The following is a 21,625-nucleotide window of genomic DNA, read 5'->3' as shown; positions in this document are numbered from 1 at the left end:
ATCTCAGCATTATTGTCATTATATTTCATTACTCTTCATGATTTCCATCATCCCACTTTTTCCAGTCACTGAAGTCTATATGTTTAATGGAATTTATTTTAAATCTAACAGGTGGAATACCTTTTGTTGTTCTCTCTGATCTGCGTGGTTGTATTTCTGCCTTAGTGTCTGTTTCTGTGTCAGGCGATTCCTCTGTTTCTCTCTCAGAGTTAGAACTCGATTCACTACTGCTGCCTGTTTCTTCTTGTTTTATGGGTACTGTGTCTGCCTGTACTTGTTCATTACTACCTTCAGTGTTTCCCAACTCCACATATGTTTTCTCTTCCCAATCCTGCTCTATTGCTTGCACGCTTCTGCTTAACACTACAGACCTTTGTTTTGGCAGCCATATTCTGTAATACGTGTTTTCAAATCCCAGCATGTACCCTCTGTCTGCTCTCCTTTGCAGCTTCCCTGTCCTTTTATTTTTGGGAACATGTACCCAGCATTCTGCTCCAAACCTAATCAAATGGTTTAATCTGGGTTTTCTGTCATACAATTTCTGATAAGGAGACATTCCAGTGGCCTTATGGAATATTCTGTTTTGAATGTAAGCAGAATACAGAACACACTCTCCCCAGAAACCTTGTGTTAAAGAGGAGTCACATAGCATTGATCTTATTGAGTCCTGAAGCAACCTGTTCCAGCGTTCAGCTAACCCGTTCTGATGAGGACTATAACGGGCTGTTAACTCCTGTTTTATTCCTCTTTTATCCAAGTATTCAGTAAAAGAGTGTCCTAAGAACTCTCCTCCTTGATCTGATCTTATTCTCTGTATTTTGACACCAAACTGCACTTCAATTTTTGTAATAAATCTTTTCAGTTTCTCTGCAGCTTCACTTTTAGCTTTTAGTAAATAAACAGTGCAGAATTTTGAAAAATCATCAACTATTGTCAGGAAATATCTTGCACCCCCCTGAGTAGGTTGAAATGGCCCCACTAAGTCCACGTGTATTAATTGATAAGGTGCATTTGTACTGGGCATGGCTTCTTTGTTCTTTGCAGCCACAACTGCCCTAGTTTGTTTACACACGTGGCAGTCTACATATTTTTCACAGTTTCTCAATGTCACATCATTACTGTTCTCTGTTGTTTTCACCACATTTTCATATCCTATATGGCCTAGTTTTCTGTGCCATAAATGAACACAATTATTATGGGGTTTCTTATTAGCACACATGAGTACATGATTTGTTTGTTTCACATGTAAGAAGAACAATGAGTTCCTCACTATTCCTTTCATGAATATTTTTCCTCCTCTCATTACATGCACTGAACCCCTTTTGAACATTACTGTGAACCCCATTTCATTGAGTTTCGACACAGCCATAATGTTACATTCGATATCAGGAACAAACAGCACATCTGTCATAATGGTATTGAAACCTGCTAATTTCACTGTACCCCTACTTTTGATCTGTTTCTTAGATCCATCAGCCATTATTACATGATCCTCTACGTCACAAAATGTATGAAACATAGATTTATCTTTGATTATACTATTTGTTGCCCCACTGTCAATTGCCCATAAATCTTTACAGTTATTTCCCTGGTCATTGTTAATACATTGCTTATTCTTACTAGCATAGATCACCTGTACACATGGTTTTCTTCCTCTTTCCCTTCTTCTTGCTTCACAATTTCTTTGAAGATGTTGCTTGGAACCACAAAAATAACATGCCTTTTGTCCATACAGTCTCTCTTGTGCTGCTTTGTTGTTCTGCTTTTCCACGTTGTGTTTAGACTCAGTCTTTTCTTGCTTTGCCATTTCCTGCCTCCTTTGGAATTCTTGTAAAAGTTTGCCTTCTATATAATCCATATTGAGATTTGCATCGTCCATTGCTTCCAAAGAGCTCACCAGACTATCATAACTTGAATCTAGTGAAGCTAATGTGATATACACTTTTTGCGTTTGAGAATGTTCAATTTCACGTTCTGACAACTCAGTAAACAGTCTGTTTATTTCCAACAAATGCTCTGACATGGTTGTATCTCCAGATAAGCACATCTGGTACAATCTTCTGGCAAGATATATTTTAGAACTGGCAGTCTTTTTCACATGAATATTTCTTAAAGTTTCCCAGGTTTCCTTTGCCGTTGTTGCATCACGCACGTGCAGTAATTGAGAATCATCAATAGCAAGAACAATTAACGCCTTTGCCCTCTCATCCAGCCTTCTCCAATCTGCTGGAATAGGTACCCCGGCGGGTGGGTCTTTTGCGATAGCTTTCCACAGGTCTTCTTTCACTAGAAAAGCCTGCATTCTCTGTTTCCAAGTGCCATAATTTTTCCCTGTCAGCCTTTCCAAGGGAATCCCGGCCGATAACGTAATAGACATACTTTCACTTTTCACAGTTCACCGCCTTTGTAATTAGAGCTTCTCACCTCTGTCCTTCAGTTAGTTTTTTTTTTCCCACGGCTCTCTCACAGCTTTCAGCTCAGCTTTCGGTTTCTCCGTCTCTCTGCTGTTTTTCTCGCTGGTCTGCTGGCTTTTCTCTGCCGCTTTTCTGCAATCCTCAGCACCAGGTAACCATCAGCACCAGGTAACCATCAGCACCAGGTAACCATCCTCTGCTACCACTTGTTGGATGTTGTATCTGGCGCAAGCAGATGCCCAGGATGCAGAACAGTATAGTGACAGGCTAGATGCCAGTTGAAGCAATGAGCCGGACAAGCAATAAGTTTTAAGAGTTACTTTACTGACAATATATCACAGCTCTCTCTGTACAAACTCCTCGACCCCCACACTCACAAGTGTCTGCTGGCCCTCTATATAGATAAGGCCAGCTGCCCGAGCCTAGGTTGCTTAGCAACGTGTCCTTGAAGATGGCTCGAGCTCTGCCAACTTTCGCTTCTAAGTCACGTAGCTCACTTGTGGAAATTTAACCTCTGCTTTCTCGGTTTAATAGCCAACAGTAGTGGCACCTATCCTTTGGAATTCCCTCCAATTAAATATTAGAAGGCGCCATCTCTGTTATCTTTTTGGTGCCTACTGAAGACCTTCCTCTTTCAACAAGTGTTTTAAGTAGAGACCTTAACCTAGTTTGCGTCTATGTTGGAATTGCTTTTTAATATGTTTTTAAATCTTTTTTTAAAAAAAGATGTTTTTAAAGATGTTTTGTTTTAATATATTTTTAAGGATGTTTTGTTTTAATATATTTTAAAGGTTTTTCTATGATGTTTTAGAGTGTTTTTAGTGCTTTTGTTTGCCACTCTGGGCTCATACTAGGAGGAAGGGTTGGATATAAATCTAATAAATCATCATCATCATCATCTCTCGGTTACTGGGGTTGTTCCAGCCTCAATTAACATAGGTCATATTGGCCTAAGAAACTCAACAAAATAAAATGGTTTTAAGTCTTGATATAAAACATGATGAAAATATAAGAAGATCTCCACTAGTTATAAAGCCAATGTAAAGTAGAATGCCTGTGACAAATGGGGCCAATGTGCATGCAGGTATTTATGATTTAAGACACAATTGGCCAAAGACATTGCGCTGGTGATAGATGCACAAATTTTATAATTATCTTCAGTGGGACATGAATGTGATGCACTAAGCATAAATCACCCTTTTACCAATAATTGCAGCTGTCTCATCCTTTCTGTACATTCTGTTGATACATTAACTCTCTGCTGCCAACTCCTTACTATTCATATATCAAAGCCTTCCCCTTGTCTCTGTCCACACTCCTGTACTCCGTTTAGACCATGTGGTAATCCACTACCCCTTTCTGTGCCTGTGAACAGCCAGCATTCCTGGATGGTCTCCTATCCAGACAAAGGTTGGGATGGAGCCTGCTTAGCTTCCAAGATCAAATCTACAAATGCAATTCTAAAATTGACAACTTTTCAGAGGATATTGGACAATGCATCTAGTGTTTCTAGTCAGCATGAGTTATGCCAGTCATGTACAAGAGCAGAATTTACTTCCAATTACTTAGCAACTGTATCTCACAAGAAATCAAGGGTGAGGGAGAGAAGTGTACCTGTCAACCCTTTTCTCTGCAGCACACAGGCTATACTTTCCCCCCTTCCTACATCCAGCCATTAAATCTGTTCTGGGGAATGTTTTGCATTCCCTTGTGAGAGACCTTCCAGGGGTCGCATGCCAGTGGTGGAAGAGGTGAGAAGTGAAGAGATGGCAGGACAACATACACATCTCCAACATAAACTAGGCTACATTCCAGCCACACAAGAGTGTACACACACACGCCTCCATCCAGACACACAACAGACATTATCACAGTTCAAGAACACATGCAAGCCAGGCAAAAGCATTTGAGGAGAGCATGGAGCAGAGCCCAAGAGGGGCATGGCCTAGGAAAGAGGCATGCCGTGGGCAGAGTTCAAAGGGCCAGATAGAGAGCCCTGCAGGGCCGCATTCAGCTCCCAGGTCTGAGGTTCCTCACTCCTGCATTAAATCACAACATTAGTGAAACTAAAGAATAAATGGGGGATACAAATAAAGGGGCGGACAAAATTATTTTAATAGAAATCTAATCCTCTAATGATATATCATTATACAGCCAAGATTTTTCACATTCCACAATGTTAAATTGAAAATACCCCCATGCCATTCTGATGCTTCCCATAAGCTCATTTCAACACAAAACCTTACAAAACCTATAGTCCTGAACTCAGAGACGCTTGCTTAACAATCCTCTACATTCTCATAGCAATACACAAAATAGTCAGCAATAATACAGTATACGGCAGGTTAGGTTCCAGACCCCTGCTGGAAAGCAAAAACTGCCGAAAAGCAGATCAGCTGTAGTGCAGGGGTCTGGAACCTAACCCGCTGATCGCACCAGAGGAGGAGAAGATCAGATCTTCCCCTCCTCGGGCATGATCAGTTCCAGAGGGAGTATGATCATGCTAGAAGAGAAGACTGGCTGTAGCGAGCTACAGCTGATCTTTCCCTCCTCCAGCGCGATCAGATGGAGTGCATGAGTGTGACCCCCCCGCTTGAGCTGATCGTGCCAGAAGAGTAGAAGATCGGCTGTAGCGAGCTGCAGCTGATATTTCCCTCCTCCAGCGCAATCAGCTGGAGTGCGCAAGTCTGACCGCCCCCGAGTATTAACGGAACGCCGAAAAGCGGCGTACCAAAAAGCAGGGCCCTACTGTAGAGTTCAAAGTCTAAAAAGAGAGGAAAAAACCCGAGCCCTTTTCGACTTTTTTCTGTCAGAGTTCTCATAATCTGTTGAAATTCATTAAAAATCAGCCATGTTCAAAAAGGACCTGTACTCCTGTTACTGACCTTGTCCCATACTCTGACCTTCATCTTCTGCAGTTTAAAAGTTTAAAAAATGCCTGCCTGCTTTTTAATTAATTTAATAAATTTTGCATTGAACTCAATGATAATCTCGGGTATGCTCAGTAAAAACAAACTGTCAGTGTTCTAAAAGTCAGACTCACAGCTGCTGGGCTTGCCTAATCAGGGGGCCACACCACACCACAACAGACTTTGGTTTCACGTGAGACAGTCATGGCTTCCCTCAGAAAACCCTGGAAAGTGTAGTTTGTGAAGGGTGCTGACAGGAGACTGCTATTCTCCTGAGAGAGGTCCAGTGGCCAGAGCAGTTTAACAGTCAGCCACTCTGATTGAAGCTCTGTGAGGGGAACAGGGAATCTCCTAGCAACTCTCAGCACCTTTCACTAACTACACTTTCCAGGATTCTTTGGGAGAAGCCATGACTGTCTAAAGTGAAATAAAGGTGTGGTGTGGATGTGGCCAGGGAGAGCTTTGGTTTAAATTTGGATGGGAGGTTACATGTGCCTGCTGTAGAATAAAAAGGTGGGGGAAACCCTAAAAAGCAATGAACCCTAAAAAGCAATGTTCACAACGTTTTCCTCTTTCGAAAGGAAAGGGGCTTCCCCTCTGCCCAGTGCCCACCCATCCAATCTCCTCCCCTCCCCCTCCTCCTCCTCCTCCCCTCCCTGCCCCTCCCCCGGGTCAGTGTTGGACTATGATCTGGGAGACAAGGGTTCGAATCCCCACACAGCCATAAAGCTCACTGGGTGACCTTGGGCCAGTCACTGCCTCTCAGCCTCAGAGGAAGGCAATAGTAAAACCACCAGTGAATACCGTTTACCATGAAAACCCTATTCATAGGGTCACCATAAGTCAGGATCGACTTGAAGACAGTCCATTTCCATTTTCAAACATGATTGCACAGAAATAAATCCCATTGAACTCAAAAAGTATGCAACTGATCAAACCCACCCTCCCTTCTCCTCCCTCCTATCCCCTCCCTCTTGCCCCTTTCCTCCCCCTCCCCCACCCACCCCCTCCCCTCCCCCTCTCCATGGTCAGTTTTACCTATCAAGCATGATTACAAGGGACTAAATACCAATGAACTCAATAAGCATGCAAATGATCAAACCTGCCCTCCCCTGCCACTTCCTTTGCCCCTCCCCCTCCAATCCCTTCCCCCTCCCCCTCCTTCCGCTCCTCTCTCTCTCCCTTTCTCCTTCCCCCTTCTCTCCCCTCCCCTCCTCCTCCCCCATGGTCAGTTTTACCTATCCTAACCATGATTACATAGGAGTAAATCCCATTGAAATCAATAAGCATGCAAATGATCAGACTTGGCTTTCCCCCTCCTTCCCCTCTCCTCTCCCTTCCTCCTCCCCTCCCCTCTTCCTCCTTCCCTGCCCACTCCAGCCGTCCCTCCCCCTCCCCCCACATCAGTTTTACCTATCCTAAGCAGGATTGCACAGGAGTAAATCCCACGGAACTCAATAAACATGCAAATGATCAAACCTGTCCTCCTCCCCTCCCCCTCCTGCCTGCTCCCCTCCCCCTCCTTCCCTCTGCCCTTCCTCCCCTCCCTCCTCCTCCCCCTCCTCCCCTCCCCATCCCCTTTGGTCAGTTTTACCTATCGTAAGAATGATTGTAGGGGAGTAAATCCCACTGAACTCATTAAGCATGCAAATGATCAATCCATTCTCGACAAGCTTGCAAAGAATCCCATTTCTTACCTCCAGGATTAAAAAGCAGAGAAATTCACTAATAGGCAAAAAAAGCCTTGCGGTTTAAGAACGTACCTATAGCCAACAGATATTTCGATCAAACTTTAAAAAGCAGGGAAATTGGGCGGCTATAGTGAATGCACCAGGGGAGTAGGAGACCTGACCTCCTCTCTGAGATATTGGACTGCCTTACAAATTTGTCAAAATGCAAACACCATTTGAGTTGGTCTTTCACAGTGCAATCCACTTCCTGTATAGCTTGGAAAACTTTGGTAACATGTGTCTCTGATCCTATGGTGAGTGGTGGCAAAACCTGCAATCAGCCCAAAGAATAGAAAGAAGACGTGCTGTGCTGATCTTGTTTTAGCAGGGAGGAAGCAACATTATTAAGACAGTTGACATAGTTCAGGTAGTTACTTTAAATGTGTTTGATTTCCTTTGCAATTTTAGTAAAGTTTCCTCTAGGAAATAATTTTCTTTTCCTTCTGTTTCTGTGAATATGTGAAGTACAGCAACACTTTGCAAAATTTACGCTAAAAAATATCCAAAAATAATTGTTGAATAATGGCACTGACTGTTCTGCAGAATAGTCTCCAGTGGACATGAGGAGTGTCTCAGTTTACACAAGATAAAACAGTGGGAGGTGAAATATATTCTAGCAAAATTCTAGGTGTGCTCTATGTTTTTAATTGACCGTGCCCACCTTGACTTAAATGAAGTGACTGAAACATAGCAGGCTGAAAACATGCATCTTGGGCAGGCCAAGTTTGTTTGTTACAACAGCTAGAGTTATTCCTGAAGTAGCAACAGATTGTAATCAGTCTGAATTACATCAAACTGCAGTTTCAGATTCAACTGTTAATGCACCCAAAATAGAAATAGAACATAATTTCCAATTTGAAACACAAAAGGCTGTCTTCACCATCATATGACACTGACCAATAAAAAGGTTTTGAAATTAATAAAAATAAATTTGACACAGATTTCTAGGATGAATAATGAGAGAAATAAATTTTTAGATTAGATTCTCTGTAGAAACAATAGTAACACAGGAATGAAACAAAGGAGGACACCAACAAACATGCACAAATGTAATTCTCCATCTTTGGAGATGGCTGGTATTGCCACCACTCACCATATGCTCAGAAGCACATTACCAAATTCTTCCAAGCTACACAGGAAGTGGATTGGACTGTGAAAGACCAACCCGAATGGTGTTTGCATTTTGACAAATTTGTAGGGCAGTCCAATATCTCAGAGAGGAGGTCAGGTCTCCTGCTCCCCTGGCGCATTCACTATAGCTGCCCAATTTCCCTGCTTTTTAAAGTTTGATAGAAATATCTGTGGGCTGTAGATACATTCTTAAACCGCAAGGTTTTTTGCCTATTAGTGAATACTCTTCCAGGCTTTTCTTTGCAAGTCTCTGGAGAACTACATCTAGATTATAAGATGTTATACAAGAGAACAGCTCCATAACGTGCGTCTCTGTAGCTTCTGGCTTAAATGGAAATAGAGTTTTGTTTATTCTTTGATCTCCTTTTGTGGCAACCCTATTGAGTAAACCTCTCTATCTACAATGACACTTGGAAGTTAACTATTCATGTTGGTGATTGTCCATAAAGTTAAGAAGGAAATCCTTTACAACAAGGAGCTCATCGACCAATTACGTCAAAATGTTAATGAAATTTGTAAGTATGTGGCGTTTAGTCCTTCTTTAAGTATCTACCTCCAAAGTCTTTATGGATTTTATATAGTAACTCTTTATGGATCTTGTATCATTTATATATTTTGTAAGACATTCTGGGTGCTTTGTACAGCTATGTGGTAGGGCACAATTAAACAAAATAAAAGTAAAGTCACAAAATGGGAAGGGTTGTAGCTCTGTGGAAGAGCCTCTGCCTTACATGCAGAATGTCCAGGGTTCAATCTCCAGCATCTCCAGGTAGGGCTGGGAAAGATCCCTGTCTGACACCCTGAAGAGCTATTGCCAGTCAGTGTACCTAATACTGAGGCAGATGGGCCAATGGTCAGACTCAGTATAAAAGAGCTTCCTATATTCCACATAGACTGCAACGCAGATGACTATGGATTAGCAAAAGGATGACATCTTGCTACTAAATAGCTGTCCTTTCTTAACACAGAGAGGCCCCTAATACAAAGCAGGACTGTAGAACAACAGGATCTACTGGACCTGTATAGAAATCTCTCTTTTTTTTCCAATTAATTTTTATTCTAATTTTCAAAACCAAAATAATACAAAAAGAAAACAACACAAATCAATAACTAATACAATTCAAAAAAAATACATATATATAAAAATATTGACTTCCGATTTGTCATAGTTCAGCTATAAATCTATAATATATAACAAACCTATCTCTTAATAGATTATAAAATCACCTTCCTCCAGCGGTTATCTTAGTTGGTTTCAAATCTCATTAACATCATATCATTTTAATATTCCACAAAAAGTCAAAGAGAAGTTTCCAATCCTTGAGATATATATCAATCCATTTTTTTTCTAAATAAACATGCCAATTAATCCAGCTAATCAAATCTACTAAATCCAGTAATTTCAAAACACTATAATTCAACTATAAATCTATAATATATAACAGACCTATCTCTTAATAGATTATAAAATCACCTTCCTCCAGCAGTTATCTTAGTTGGTTTCAAATCTCATTAACATCATATCATTTTAATCTTCCACAAAAAGTCAAAGAGAAGTTTCCAATCCTTGAGATATATGTCAATCAATTTTTTTTTCTAAATAAACATGTCAATTAATCCAACTCATCAAATCTCTGAGTCCAGTAGTTTCAAATCGCTCTTCTGTCATTATCCATATTGGGTCCATCTTCCATCTTTACGCACCCAAAAATCTTGCTGTCATAGTCATATAATAAAAGTCTGATAGGAATTTCCTCCATCACAGATATTTTCTTACCATCAAATCCAAACGTAACACTGAAGTATTGTTTCAAAGCCGCATCTCTGCTCCTCTTTTCCACATGATACACTAGTACATTTCTTGAAGGTTTTTCCATTGACACAAAACAGGGATTAATTCTATTAACTTTCTCCATTTCAAGTTCCATCAAATCCTTCCAGTCCAGGAATTTTTTTGAACCGATAATATCTTTATCTCCAATCTCTTCAATTCCTTCAGAGACAGCGCTGTATTCCAAACTGTAATATTTATCTCCAGGATCCGTCACAACCAGGAAATCCAAATCTTTTTTCATGTCCATATTTAAGCCAATCTCCATAGATTGAACCTTGCCTTTAATTTCTCTTTCATCCTTTTTTTGTTTTCCAGATCTATCTTTATTCTCCTTTCTCATAGAATCCTGAGCTTCTTTCAGCTCCTGTCTCATTTCATGAAATTCAGTTCTCCACGCTTGTCTATTATTTCTCAGTTCTTGTTTTATTGAGTTAATCCCATCCATTATTTTCTGAAGCATGTCTAGAAATAAAGTCCCTTCTTGTACATCCATGATCTTCTTAATTGCCATTCTTAAAACCAAAAGAACAAAACTCCTTCAATTTTCAATGTCCCAAGCAAAGAGCAGTTTATTTCTTTATCCAGTTACAAAGGAGTTAATCTTTCCAACCAACTAACGTCACACGCTAGACAGTCCTTATCTCTTAAATGTCCAGAAGTGCAAAAACAGCTTTTAGTTCACAGCGTTCAAATAACTAGTAGCAGAGAGAATGAGCAGATTCGTCAACAACAACAAAAAAAGTAGATCAGAAAAAATAGTCCCATATATATATTACACAAAAGTCTTGTAAATCAAAAAGATTTCTTATCTCTCCCAATCAGAAAGCTCTCATCTGTTGTAATCTTTAAAACGCAATTTTCCATGTCAGCTTTTTGCAATAATAAAAAAAAAGATAAGCTATTTATATTTTTCCCCCTTAGTTCCGTAAATAAAGAAGGAAAGTCTTACCTCATCTAGGTTATCTTAATTGCTGTTACTTTGACAAATCTCTTTAGCTATATAGATAAGAAAATGATAAATGTAGACAGGAGGTTTGCCTGCTAGTCCGTTAAAAAAAAGGGTCACTTATCCAGCTGAGCTAGCATAAAATCCTTGCTCTGTCTGAACTGCTGGAAGACAGACAATTCTGACGAATTCCAGGGTCCAACAATCAAAACAAAACTATGTGGCAGATCTCACGCTTCTTCCTTATCCGGAAGAAATCATCCCCAGTCAGAAAAAACCCTTCTGACTGAATTTAAAACTGGATAAGTTTCATCCAAGACGGGAGCCCGTCTCAGAGGCAGCACAGGCGGAGGGATCCTCCTGGGAAGTCCTGGACCTGTATAGAAATCTCAACTGCCTTCAAGTCATAGAAAAGATGTAACAGCTTTTGGTTTTCTCCATACCTGAGGATTGTTCACACAGTTTGATATATTGAATATATTTAAACATGCAGTTGTTGTTAATTTCAGTTTTAGATTAGTTATAAAACCATTTGTATCTGATGTTTTGGCTCTAAAAAGGGCCTCCAGTGTGGCTCACAACAAGACACAAAGAAGAGGCAATGACATCCAATTAAAATACAATCAAGCTAAGTCTAGAATAAAATTAACCAAAACACAAGGAGAGAGATCAAACATTCAAACTAGATTAAAAAGTCAAGCAAAATAACAGAAAGTGTCAGCAGCTCCCTGAGAGTTTAAAAGGGAGGGAGACAACCAAATAGCTCTAGGGAGGGAGTTCCACAAACTGTGCACCACAAAATAAAAGACCCTGTCTCATGTGCCAGCCAACTATATATTTCAAAGGGAGGTGGGCACAGAGCAAAGCCTCTGATGTTGAACAGTGTCAGCAGGCAGGATTGCATGGGAGGAAGTGGTTCTTTAAATATCTTGGTCCCAAACCATTTAGATAGACATTGTTACATTAATCTTCCCTACAATGTCTGCCAAAGACTGTCATCACATACTGGTTATTCCACAAATAACTTCACACTTAAGGAACGAACGAACAAACGCAGGATGCAACAATAACATCCCTGACTGATGGTTCCCCAGTCTCTGCTTAAATACCTCCAATGAAGGAGGGCCCATGTCATAATCCTAGGGCCAGCAATGACCAGGATATAGAATCTGAGGCTACAGCGCTACCAGCTGAGGGGCCAAAACAGGTGCAGGGCTCTGAGCCTGCTGCTGGAGACTGGAAGACCACCGACTCTAAGGCTGGCAGACAGAAGCCCATGTAACAACTACCCATAGCATCAGAGCCTGTAGAGCTAGAGTGAGGACCCTAACGGGCGCCTTCCCAAGTGAGAAACCAAATGCCTCTCACAGTACCATACCTCACCAGTCCAGCAGCACAAGGAGGATACCAGGCATGAGGCCATGGAGCATAGGAAGAATGCTTGTCCGCAGGCCAGAGGGTCAGCTCTTTAAGAAACTAAGTCCTTCAAAGCATGGCCGAGCCTGGGAGAGGTGGTCTGGAGGCACAGGCATGAAAAAGGCTGTTTGCTTTCCACCCTTGTCAGAGCAACTTGTGCCCTTGGAGTTATCTGTGGTGCTGCAACTACTGACCTGCCTTGCCCTGTGGCTCCCATGCAGATAAGAACAAAACAGCACTCCATGCTCCCAAGGCAGCCTGTTCCATTGTCAACCAACTCTTAGGAAGTTTCTCCTAATATTTAGTTGAAATCTGCTTCCCTTTCCACTGATTGGTCCTGTGCTCTGAAGGATCATCTTCTGTGGAACAGCCCTTCAGATATTTGAAGACCACTATCATGGCCCCCTTTAATTTTCTCTTTTTCAGGCAAACCATATCAAACCCTTTCAACTATTCTTTGTGGGACTTAGACCTCTCGCCATCCTGATCCTCCTCCTCTGGACATGCTCCAGTTGATCAATGACCTTCTTAAAATGTGGTGCCCACAACTGGACTTTGTATTCCAGATGCAATCTGGCTAGTATAGAAAAGAGGAAGCTATTACTTCTCATTATCTACTCCCATTAATGCAGCCTAAGATTGCATTAGCTTTTTAGTAGTTATACTGCACAGATGGCTCATGATCAGTTCCTCGATCCTTTTCACATGTGTTGCTGCCATACCTGTCTCCTCATTTGTGCCTATATTTGTGCCTTTGATTCCTAGCTCCTTAATGCAGGATTTGGCACTTATCTCTGAACAAGATCTGCTATGGCATGTTTTCTATGTAAGGAAAAAGTATGCATAAAGTAGCACTTTCTTCAAAGTAAATGAGTTTAGTTCTCATGAAGTTGGTAAACCTATGTCTGGACTACACCTCTTTAGACAGCAGATGAGAACTAACATGACTGAACGTTCCTCCACAGACCAAATTCAATGCCCATACTAAATTAGGAATCAGGGAAAAGGCCAAGCTCAGATCCTTTTCTCCATCAAGAGGTACAGGCTAGACAAAGATTTACTACCTAAGTGAGAACTAGACCTATCCAAAGGGACAGGAATTATATAACGTATCTTTTCTACAGCACCTGTTCACTGGGAGAACAAATGGTGGCTTCAGGCACTGTGGGTAGGCAGGTAGAGATGTGATGGTGCAACAGATCCAGGGCGAATGGAGTAACCAGATTTACATCCACTCACATCCACTTTTTCCACTTCTGCTGCATTGTCCAAATTTCTCAATGGGCAAGGGTTTCCTATGACTGGTACTCATGGATTTTATTGTATGGGACATGCATGACTTCTCCTTTGTGTGCTGCATTGCAAGTATTTAAAAAGGGGGCATGAAGGTACTCATGCATCTGATTTTATTGCTTTGGTGTGATTGCAACATTACTTTAAAGTAGCAGCAACAGAGGCAGCAGTGGTACTATATGCCTCTCTGAACTAGAAAACCTGGGTGTAAATCATCCTTGCCTCTTTGCTTTTACTTTTGCTCAGTCATCATTTGCACTAAGAACTAAAGGATATAGCAATTTTCTAATGGCTCAAAAATAAGTAAAATTAACTTGCACGTTCAGCATTTTAAAAAAGCAACTCAATATCTCCCTTGAATGATAATTCTGAACAATAATTGGGTGTGCACATTCAAGACTTTATGCTGTAGTTCTGTTTCAAAAACTGCCCTCAGACTAGGAAAGATTAAACTGTAGAATGGAAATTGCATAACACATTTACTGCAATTATGCCACAACTGTTCTACTTGCAAGAGGGAAAAGCCTGAAGAGATAACAAGAGGAAGAAAAACTGCAGCCAAAAATTGAAGGAGACGGCTGATTAGTGTGAAACAAGCCCTCTTCATGTCTGTACTTATATTTTGGTGTATCTTCAACATAAGACATTTTTGATGGATACTCAACTTTGACTCCTATCATGCACAAATAAAAATATGCATTTATATGCAAATAAAATATCTATTTGAGGGGGTAGAACAGAAAGACTTAAAACAAACCTGTTCATACTGCTCTCATGAAACAATTACACCCTGAAAGACTAACCAAGAACTTATTTGTTATTAGTACAAAGACAAGGGCATATATAATTTGTTTGCTCCCTGTCCTAGAACAATTCAGCTGTTGCACAGACAAGCAATTATTCTGTGATCAATTATATTGTGAATTGTTTCTGGTATTTTATTGGGTTCTTATCCATTTAAACGATTCAATTTCATCTTCATCCAAGTTACTTTAATCAAGGTGGATTTTTTTTCTAGCTATAATGGCTCCGAAATGCAGCCCTCATGTTTATTTCTTCTCTCCTGGGATGTAAGATAGATTTTATAATTCTGGTTTTGTAAAATGCTACAAGATATGGTCAGACTTGATCTCTTGTTGAAGGATTTCTCACAAAAGTAAGCAGGTAGGTAGTTTGCACCTCCCCAGCCCAAAGACCTCAGTGGTACTCTCCAGCCCTTTCATTATCTCTCACATAAATGAATAGCAGGAGGCTGTGTAGACTCACTCTCAAAGATCCATTTAACAGCTGAACAGAAGTTAAAAGCAAATTAGTTTTCTGTTTTGCTGAGCATGTTAACAATTTTGGTTTAATTCCCAAAAACACAAAGTCTCTTGTATGTAGACTGCTGTCACTGAGAAGACATATGCCTAACCTCACACTCCATTTCAGTCTGACAGATTGGATTTTTAGACAGCACACAGAACTCTACTAAACATAGTTAAATGGTTGGAAATGGCATATTAAAAAAAAGTGTAAGCAAAAACAATCCTTCAAGATAACAAAGGCAAAACCTTCACAACTGTAGGACTCCAGCGCCACATCTTTGCCAAGCTTCACATCCAGCCAAGTCATTCACGTCCTGGCAGTCACTCAGCACTCTTTTGCTTCCCAAACCTAGCTCCTAGCACTCCTTTCTCATACATCCCAAACCCAAACAATAATCTTTTCATTCAACACATGTATACCTCCCCTTCAACCAGTGGAGACTGGTGACGCTGATGTCTGTGGGGCAGTGAATCTGCTCTGAGTTTCAGTCTGAACTTTCAGGTGCTTTCAGCTCCACTGATATCAGTGCCACCAGTCTCCGCTGCCCTCAACTTCCCCCCAACAACCATGGTTCCAATCAACTTGCGTTCTCTGCTTTCTTCTCCAGATTCTCCATGGCTTTCCCACTCCAAATTCAATCATAGAATCATAGAGTTGGAAGGGGCTTATAAAGCCATAAAGTCCAACCCCCTGCTCAGTGCAGGAATCCAAATTAAAGCATACCCGACAGGTGGCTGTCCAGCTGCCTCTTGAATGCCTCCAGTGTTGGAGAGCCCACCACTGCCCTAGGTAATTGGTTTCACTGTTGAACCACTCTAACAGTTAGGAGGTTTTTCCTGATGATCTGAGGCGCTGACAAATATTCAGTCCTGTATATCTCCACTTTTGGTCTAGCCACTACTACTTCTACTCCATCCTAAAGAGAGGAGCAAGGAAAGCTGCAACTTTGACAGTAGAAGCACCAGTGGCATTGCCATAAAAGGGTCCAGGGGGAGAGAAGTCAGAATCTCAGCAACAGAAAAAAGAGCTGCTCTGGAACTGGTTGAAATTGCCTGCCCCGGTTTGGCAAGGTGCAGTTATATTATATGGTTTTAGGATTATATTGTATACCTCTCTAGGTACCTTTAGTAGAAGTGCAGGATGCAAATAAATATCCATTGTGTATTCCCTTTGGACTAAGGCAGCCTTTCCCAACTAGTGGGCCTCCAGGTGTTGCTGGACCACAACTCCCATCAGCCTCAGCCAGCATTGCCAATGGTCAGGAAAGATGGGAATTGTGGTCCAACAGCATCTGGTGGCCCACTAGTTGGGAAAGGCTGGACTAAGGGAAGCACCTCTGCTGGTGAAGGGCAGGGGCCCTCATTTTCACCAATTCCTCTAACCCAGTCCAGCTCCCTTTCCACAAGCCTCTCCTAAGGGCCCCTCTGCAACAGTATGGGATATGGTACAGAGAACTGCCACTGGAAAGGGGTAGTGGTTAAAATGAGATGTCTTGCCTTACTGGGAGCACTTCTGCTAGCACAAAGCCACCACTGGTTATATCCAAATATATAGCCCTATGAGGTGAGACTGAAAGAACTGGATATGTTTAGCCTTGAGAAGAGAAGCCTGAGGGGATATATGATAGTACTTTTCAAGTACTTGAAAGACTGTTACAAAGAAAAGGGCCAGGATCTCTTCTCAATCATCCCAGAGTGCAGGGCACAGAATAATCGGCTCAAGTTACAGGAAGCCAGATTTCAACTGAACATCAGGAAAAACTTCCTAACTGTCAGAGCAGTACAGCAATGGAACCAATTATTAAGGCAAGTAGTGAGCTCTCCAACACTGGAGGCATTCAAGAGGCAGCTGGACAGATTCTTGCACTGAGCAGCGGTTTGGACTCGATGGCCTTATAGGCCCTTTCCAACTCTACTATTCTGTGATTCTGTGTTATCCCATTATTACTGTTACTGTGGTGTGGTTGTATTTTATTATGTATTGGTAAGAGTATTTATAAGCTGCCAACTCATTAAAAGACATCATGGTGGTGTATCATGACCAGTCTGCAATTAGAATAATCATAATTGTGGATATAATGAAGACTTAAACCTGGTTCAGACGTAATGGGAAAGCATGGTTTCCTGCAATGTGAACAAGCAGGCTTCACACCCAACTCCCTTTAGAGGACTTTGGAAGCTTTTGCTTCTAGTTTTAACAACAATTCCTCATATAATTCCTGATCTCCTCCTCACGGGCACAAAAGAAGAAAGGGGAGGAACATGGGAAGCTGCCTTATACCAAACCAGGCCATTGGTCCATCTAGCTCAGTATTGCCCATAGTAATTGGCAACAACTCTCCAAGGTTCAGACAAAGGACATTCTCAGCTCTACCTGGAGATGCCAGGGGTTGAACCTGGGACCTTCTGCATGCAAAGCAGATGCTCTGCCACGGCGCTATGGCCCTACCGTAGCCCTACCATGGAGCTAAGGAGGCTCTGTGGCTTCCTCTTATGTTTAAATGGGGTTTGGGCCATTTAGGAGAATTATATAAAACAAAAATTGTGTGCCTTGGTTTAGGTAAAAAAAAAATTACACAGTCCTATTTATAAAATTCTGCTAAGCCAAGCCATTACTTTATGCATCATTATTTCCATTTTAGAAATGGGGTCTGGAAGCTGAGAGATAATTGACTAGGCTAAGGCCACCCAGTGGCCTGGGTCCCCTCTAAGCCATGGTTAACATTAACTAAGGTTTATCAACCAACAAAAAACAATGACTTATGAACATGATTTATTCATGGTTAATAAACTACAGTTAAGCTGCTGGGCTGGGTTTGGACAATCAAATTAAACTGTGGTATAGGTGTTATGTGCACACCAAGTATATGCATGTATAAGTTATGATTTGATGCCAGGTCTCTCATGTTAAACTCCACTGTTAATTTTCTATCACAACACTGGCCCTGATCAAAATCTAAAACACCAACCTTTACAGGCATTTTCTTCCATGTCTTACGTCTTGCTCATACAATCAAGTTCATATAAGCCTTTATACCAACTTAGGGCTAGCGTAAGTTTGCCTTAGAACAAAGCATTATCCCACAGTATGCAAGAAAAGAATATGCTTCATCCCACACATTTTTATATTGGTATGTATATGCCATTTTAAAGAGATTTTGAATTGTTAATAAGAACAAGCCATTTTCCAGTTTCAGACTCTAACCATTATTTAAATCTAATTACCTTGCAGAAGCTTTGGGGGGGGGGGCGGAAATACCACCACAGCTGTACTGTGGAGGCTGTCACATTCTGTTGCTTATGGCTCTGAATCCTTCAAGAACCAAGAGGAACAGCCTCTATTCCAGGCATTATATATAATCTGTTATTAGAGGGTCTCCCCTGGCAGCAGACAAGAGCACGAATACCATCAGATCTAGACAGGTTTCGACAAGTGGGTTTTATAGGAATGTTCCCCCTTACAATTCTACTATGCTAGAAAGGAGCCAGTGGCATTTAATTTCCACCTGCATTTCACAAACTGATTCTAACAGAGACCCCATGCCCATATTTTCCTGCCATTATAACAGTAAAATTTATCCAAGAATATGATTTATTTATTGATTGTCAACCTTTCTATACTCCTTCTAAATATCTAATTCACAAAGCAGTACAGCATAAAAGCAAAAACAATAACTAATGCCAACAGGCAGTGATAAGTTAAACACAAAAATAACAACAGTAAGATCAAAAAGCAAACAAAGCCGCAATGTCAGTTCTCAAATCTTGGAACATCAGTTTCACTGGAAAAAGGCTTCATTCTCAAAAGATCTGGTAGAACAAATATACTATTATTTGCTTCCAATATTAAATGCCTTGGGGGAGGGGCATCACCAGAATAGGTTATTGGCAGATTTTAAAGTGCACACAATGGAATGGTGCTGGGGATAAAAGCCTTATATTCTGATATAGATCAATAGTTCCCCATAAACCATCTCCAATTAAACTTCTGTAGAAGTTTGCAACACAAAAATGTTCTGTCTTTTATTCCCTAAACGTTCCAAGGCTAATCCATTATTTTGTTTTATTTTACAACGGCTTACCTTGTCAGAACTAGCTAGCACTTTTGTAACTTAAGTTTGGAGTTGTAAGGAAAGTACACTCCAGCCACAAAATAAATTTTTGCAGGGCCGTATGAACCACTGACATCAGAGACGGCGCTTATTTCACCAGTGGACAAAACAACAATCCATCTCTGTAAAGGGGCTGACTTTTATTGGTCTCAGATTCCTTCCCCCCACATCCCAAAATGTGAGGCTTCACCCTTAGTCTGTGGCTTTCTGAAACAATCTAATTAGAGTCCAAAGACACTTTCACTCCCAGAAACATCACTTCTGCACAGAGCTCTGCATTTGCTCTGAAAACCAAGACTCAAGTTCAAGCAGATGAACTTGATGGCCTTTTTTTTATGTCAGAGTGTGTTATCTGGTGTCTTCCTTTTCCTTTCTCTTCCTGGTTCCCCTCCCCCCAAATAAGGTCTTTTTCATACTTTGGCATTTGGTCAGTGGTTTTAAAAGGCAATTCTCTGGAATTTCTCACTAAAATTTCCCCACACACTAGATTGTGTAGGTGTTAAAGTATCCCGTATGTTCTTAGTGTATTTCACAGGTTTTTGTTAAGTTCTGGGTCCTCTGGGCTTTGGGAAAACAAATTCAAAGCCCTCATCTTTGCTTATTTTTTTCCTAGGGCTGGGCGGAAAGGGCGGGCTCAGAAGCTTTCCAAGCAGCTGGACAGCCTCATAGTGCATCAAGAGGTCCATCCTGTCCAGTAGCAGCCTACTGTAATTTTTTTGTGGGGGAACCTCTATACCAAAAGGAGATCGGCAAGTAAAGCAAAGCTCTCCCCATCCATCACAAGGGACATACAAGAAAAGATGCTCCCTGAAATACTGTGGTCCCCGACTATTTAGGATTTTATTGTCCAAAACTTGACTTCAAGGGCAGCTCCACACAGCAAGTCTCGTCTTGAAGCCATCACTGACAGTGTTCCAATGTTCCAATGGTGTGAGCAGCTTGACACCTCCCATTTAGGCATGCATCTTATCCCCAGAAATATTCCTGAACAAAATCCTATGTCACATGATTGCTTGACAAACAGAAGAACTTCCTACATCTACCATGAATCGCATGCCAAAGTTAAGGCAAGCCAGGAGTTAAGCCAGAAAAGGAGAGATCTGATTCCCTTACAGAAAATTAGCAAGGTGGCCAAAGAACAACCTCTATCTATCTGCATGTGTAAAATGGTCAAGATGGTCCAATTCAAAGACAGATCCAAATATATATAGTTTTTAAAAAACCTTTAAGTGTAAAGATGATTGCCTTTGGGTAGGTTTTCATTTGCAGGCAGTTGCCTCCAGGAAAAGAGGCATATGTGTAATGAAAAAGAGCTGGTGCTGTTTCTTTTAGGCACAAATGATTTCATTATTTCTTTTTATGCCATCCTTCCTTCAAGTTGTGCAAGGTGTCGCACATAGTTCTCCTTATTCCCATGACAATCCTGCAATATAGATTAGACTATGATATTGATCAGCCAAAGCGAGCTTCATTGCTGAATGGAAATTTGAATCTTGGCCTCCTAGGCCAGTAAGTTAGTAAATATCTTTATGGGCAATGATTTGTTGTGGACTTATTTGCAAGGCAGCAAGAGGGCATCTTTAATAAGTTCTACAGATGTAACTCATATTGAAAGTGGCCCACTTTCTGAAACATAATTGTTTATGCCCATTTCCTGCATGCATTCACGATTCAGGAATTCAAATCACAATGGAAACTACACTTTAAAAAGTTACATCCACCTATATACAATATTTGACATTATGGACACACTTATATCACGATTCCTACCAAATGATGAAGCCCTCATTTAGCAATGTAATCTCTGATGCAGGCTCCAAAAGCATTTCCAAAAGTTAAAACTCTAAAGCTATCCATAACAATCTTTCCTATTCTGAGACCTACACCATCAAGAACAGTCCATGCCTGTAAAGTGTACTGGTTTGAATATGGAAAAATACAGAAAAACCCACAAAACCAGACAAGATTAATGCAAAAGAAAGAGCTCTTAGCTTTTTTTGATTCCACTTCTTACCATCAGCTGTATACTTCCTGCCATACTACAGTGAGGAAACACTTAAAACAAACATAGACTTTACTAATAAGGTGCAGAGCACTACACTTTCTCACTTCAAAGAAGCATTTCGCATCTTAGAACGTACACACAAAAGCGTAAAACCGGATTTTTAAAACAAAATAAAATAACAGCCATTCTCCCCCCTCCCAGCCTGGAAACAGCTATAACAAAGCATTGTTCCATTGTCAGACCTACGTTTCTAAACCATTTGCCAGGGGATTGTTGTATTGCTCTCTGCCCACACAGCATGACTACCTACATGGCAAAGAATCGGAATTGCACCAGTTCAACTTAGAGTTCTCTAGGCTATCCATCATATCCCCAGTTCCCTCTCACATCTGCACATTGGGTATTACAGCTGCACATAGTCCAAATCTTTGGATGTTTTGATTGTGTAGTTTGCTCCCTATATCCATTGGGCTCATACATGCTCAGGTACTTGTGCAAGCAAGATGTCCAACAGGTGGATGTTGGGAT

At 41.0% G+C, this 21,625-nt stretch overlaps 1 protein-coding gene across 5 annotated transcripts in view; it reads right to left on the bottom strand.

Annotated features, from left to right (window-relative positions):
- TULP4 (TUB like protein 4) overlaps nucleotides 1–21,625 on the bottom strand; it is a 168,930-nt gene that overhangs the window by 112,274 nt on the left and 35,031 nt on the right. The gene's annotated exons all lie outside the window — the stretch shown is intronic.

Source organism: Rhineura floridana, chromosome 4 (genome assembly GCF_030035675.1).
Source record: "Rhineura floridana isolate rRhiFlo1 chromosome 4, rRhiFlo1.hap2, whole genome shotgun sequence".
In the NCBI taxonomy this organism is placed as follows: Eukaryota; Metazoa; Chordata; class Lepidosauria; order Squamata; family Rhineuridae; genus Rhineura; species Rhineura floridana.
Note: the sequence above shows the minus strand (reverse complement) of the source record. Positions and strands in the feature narration are given on the sequence as shown.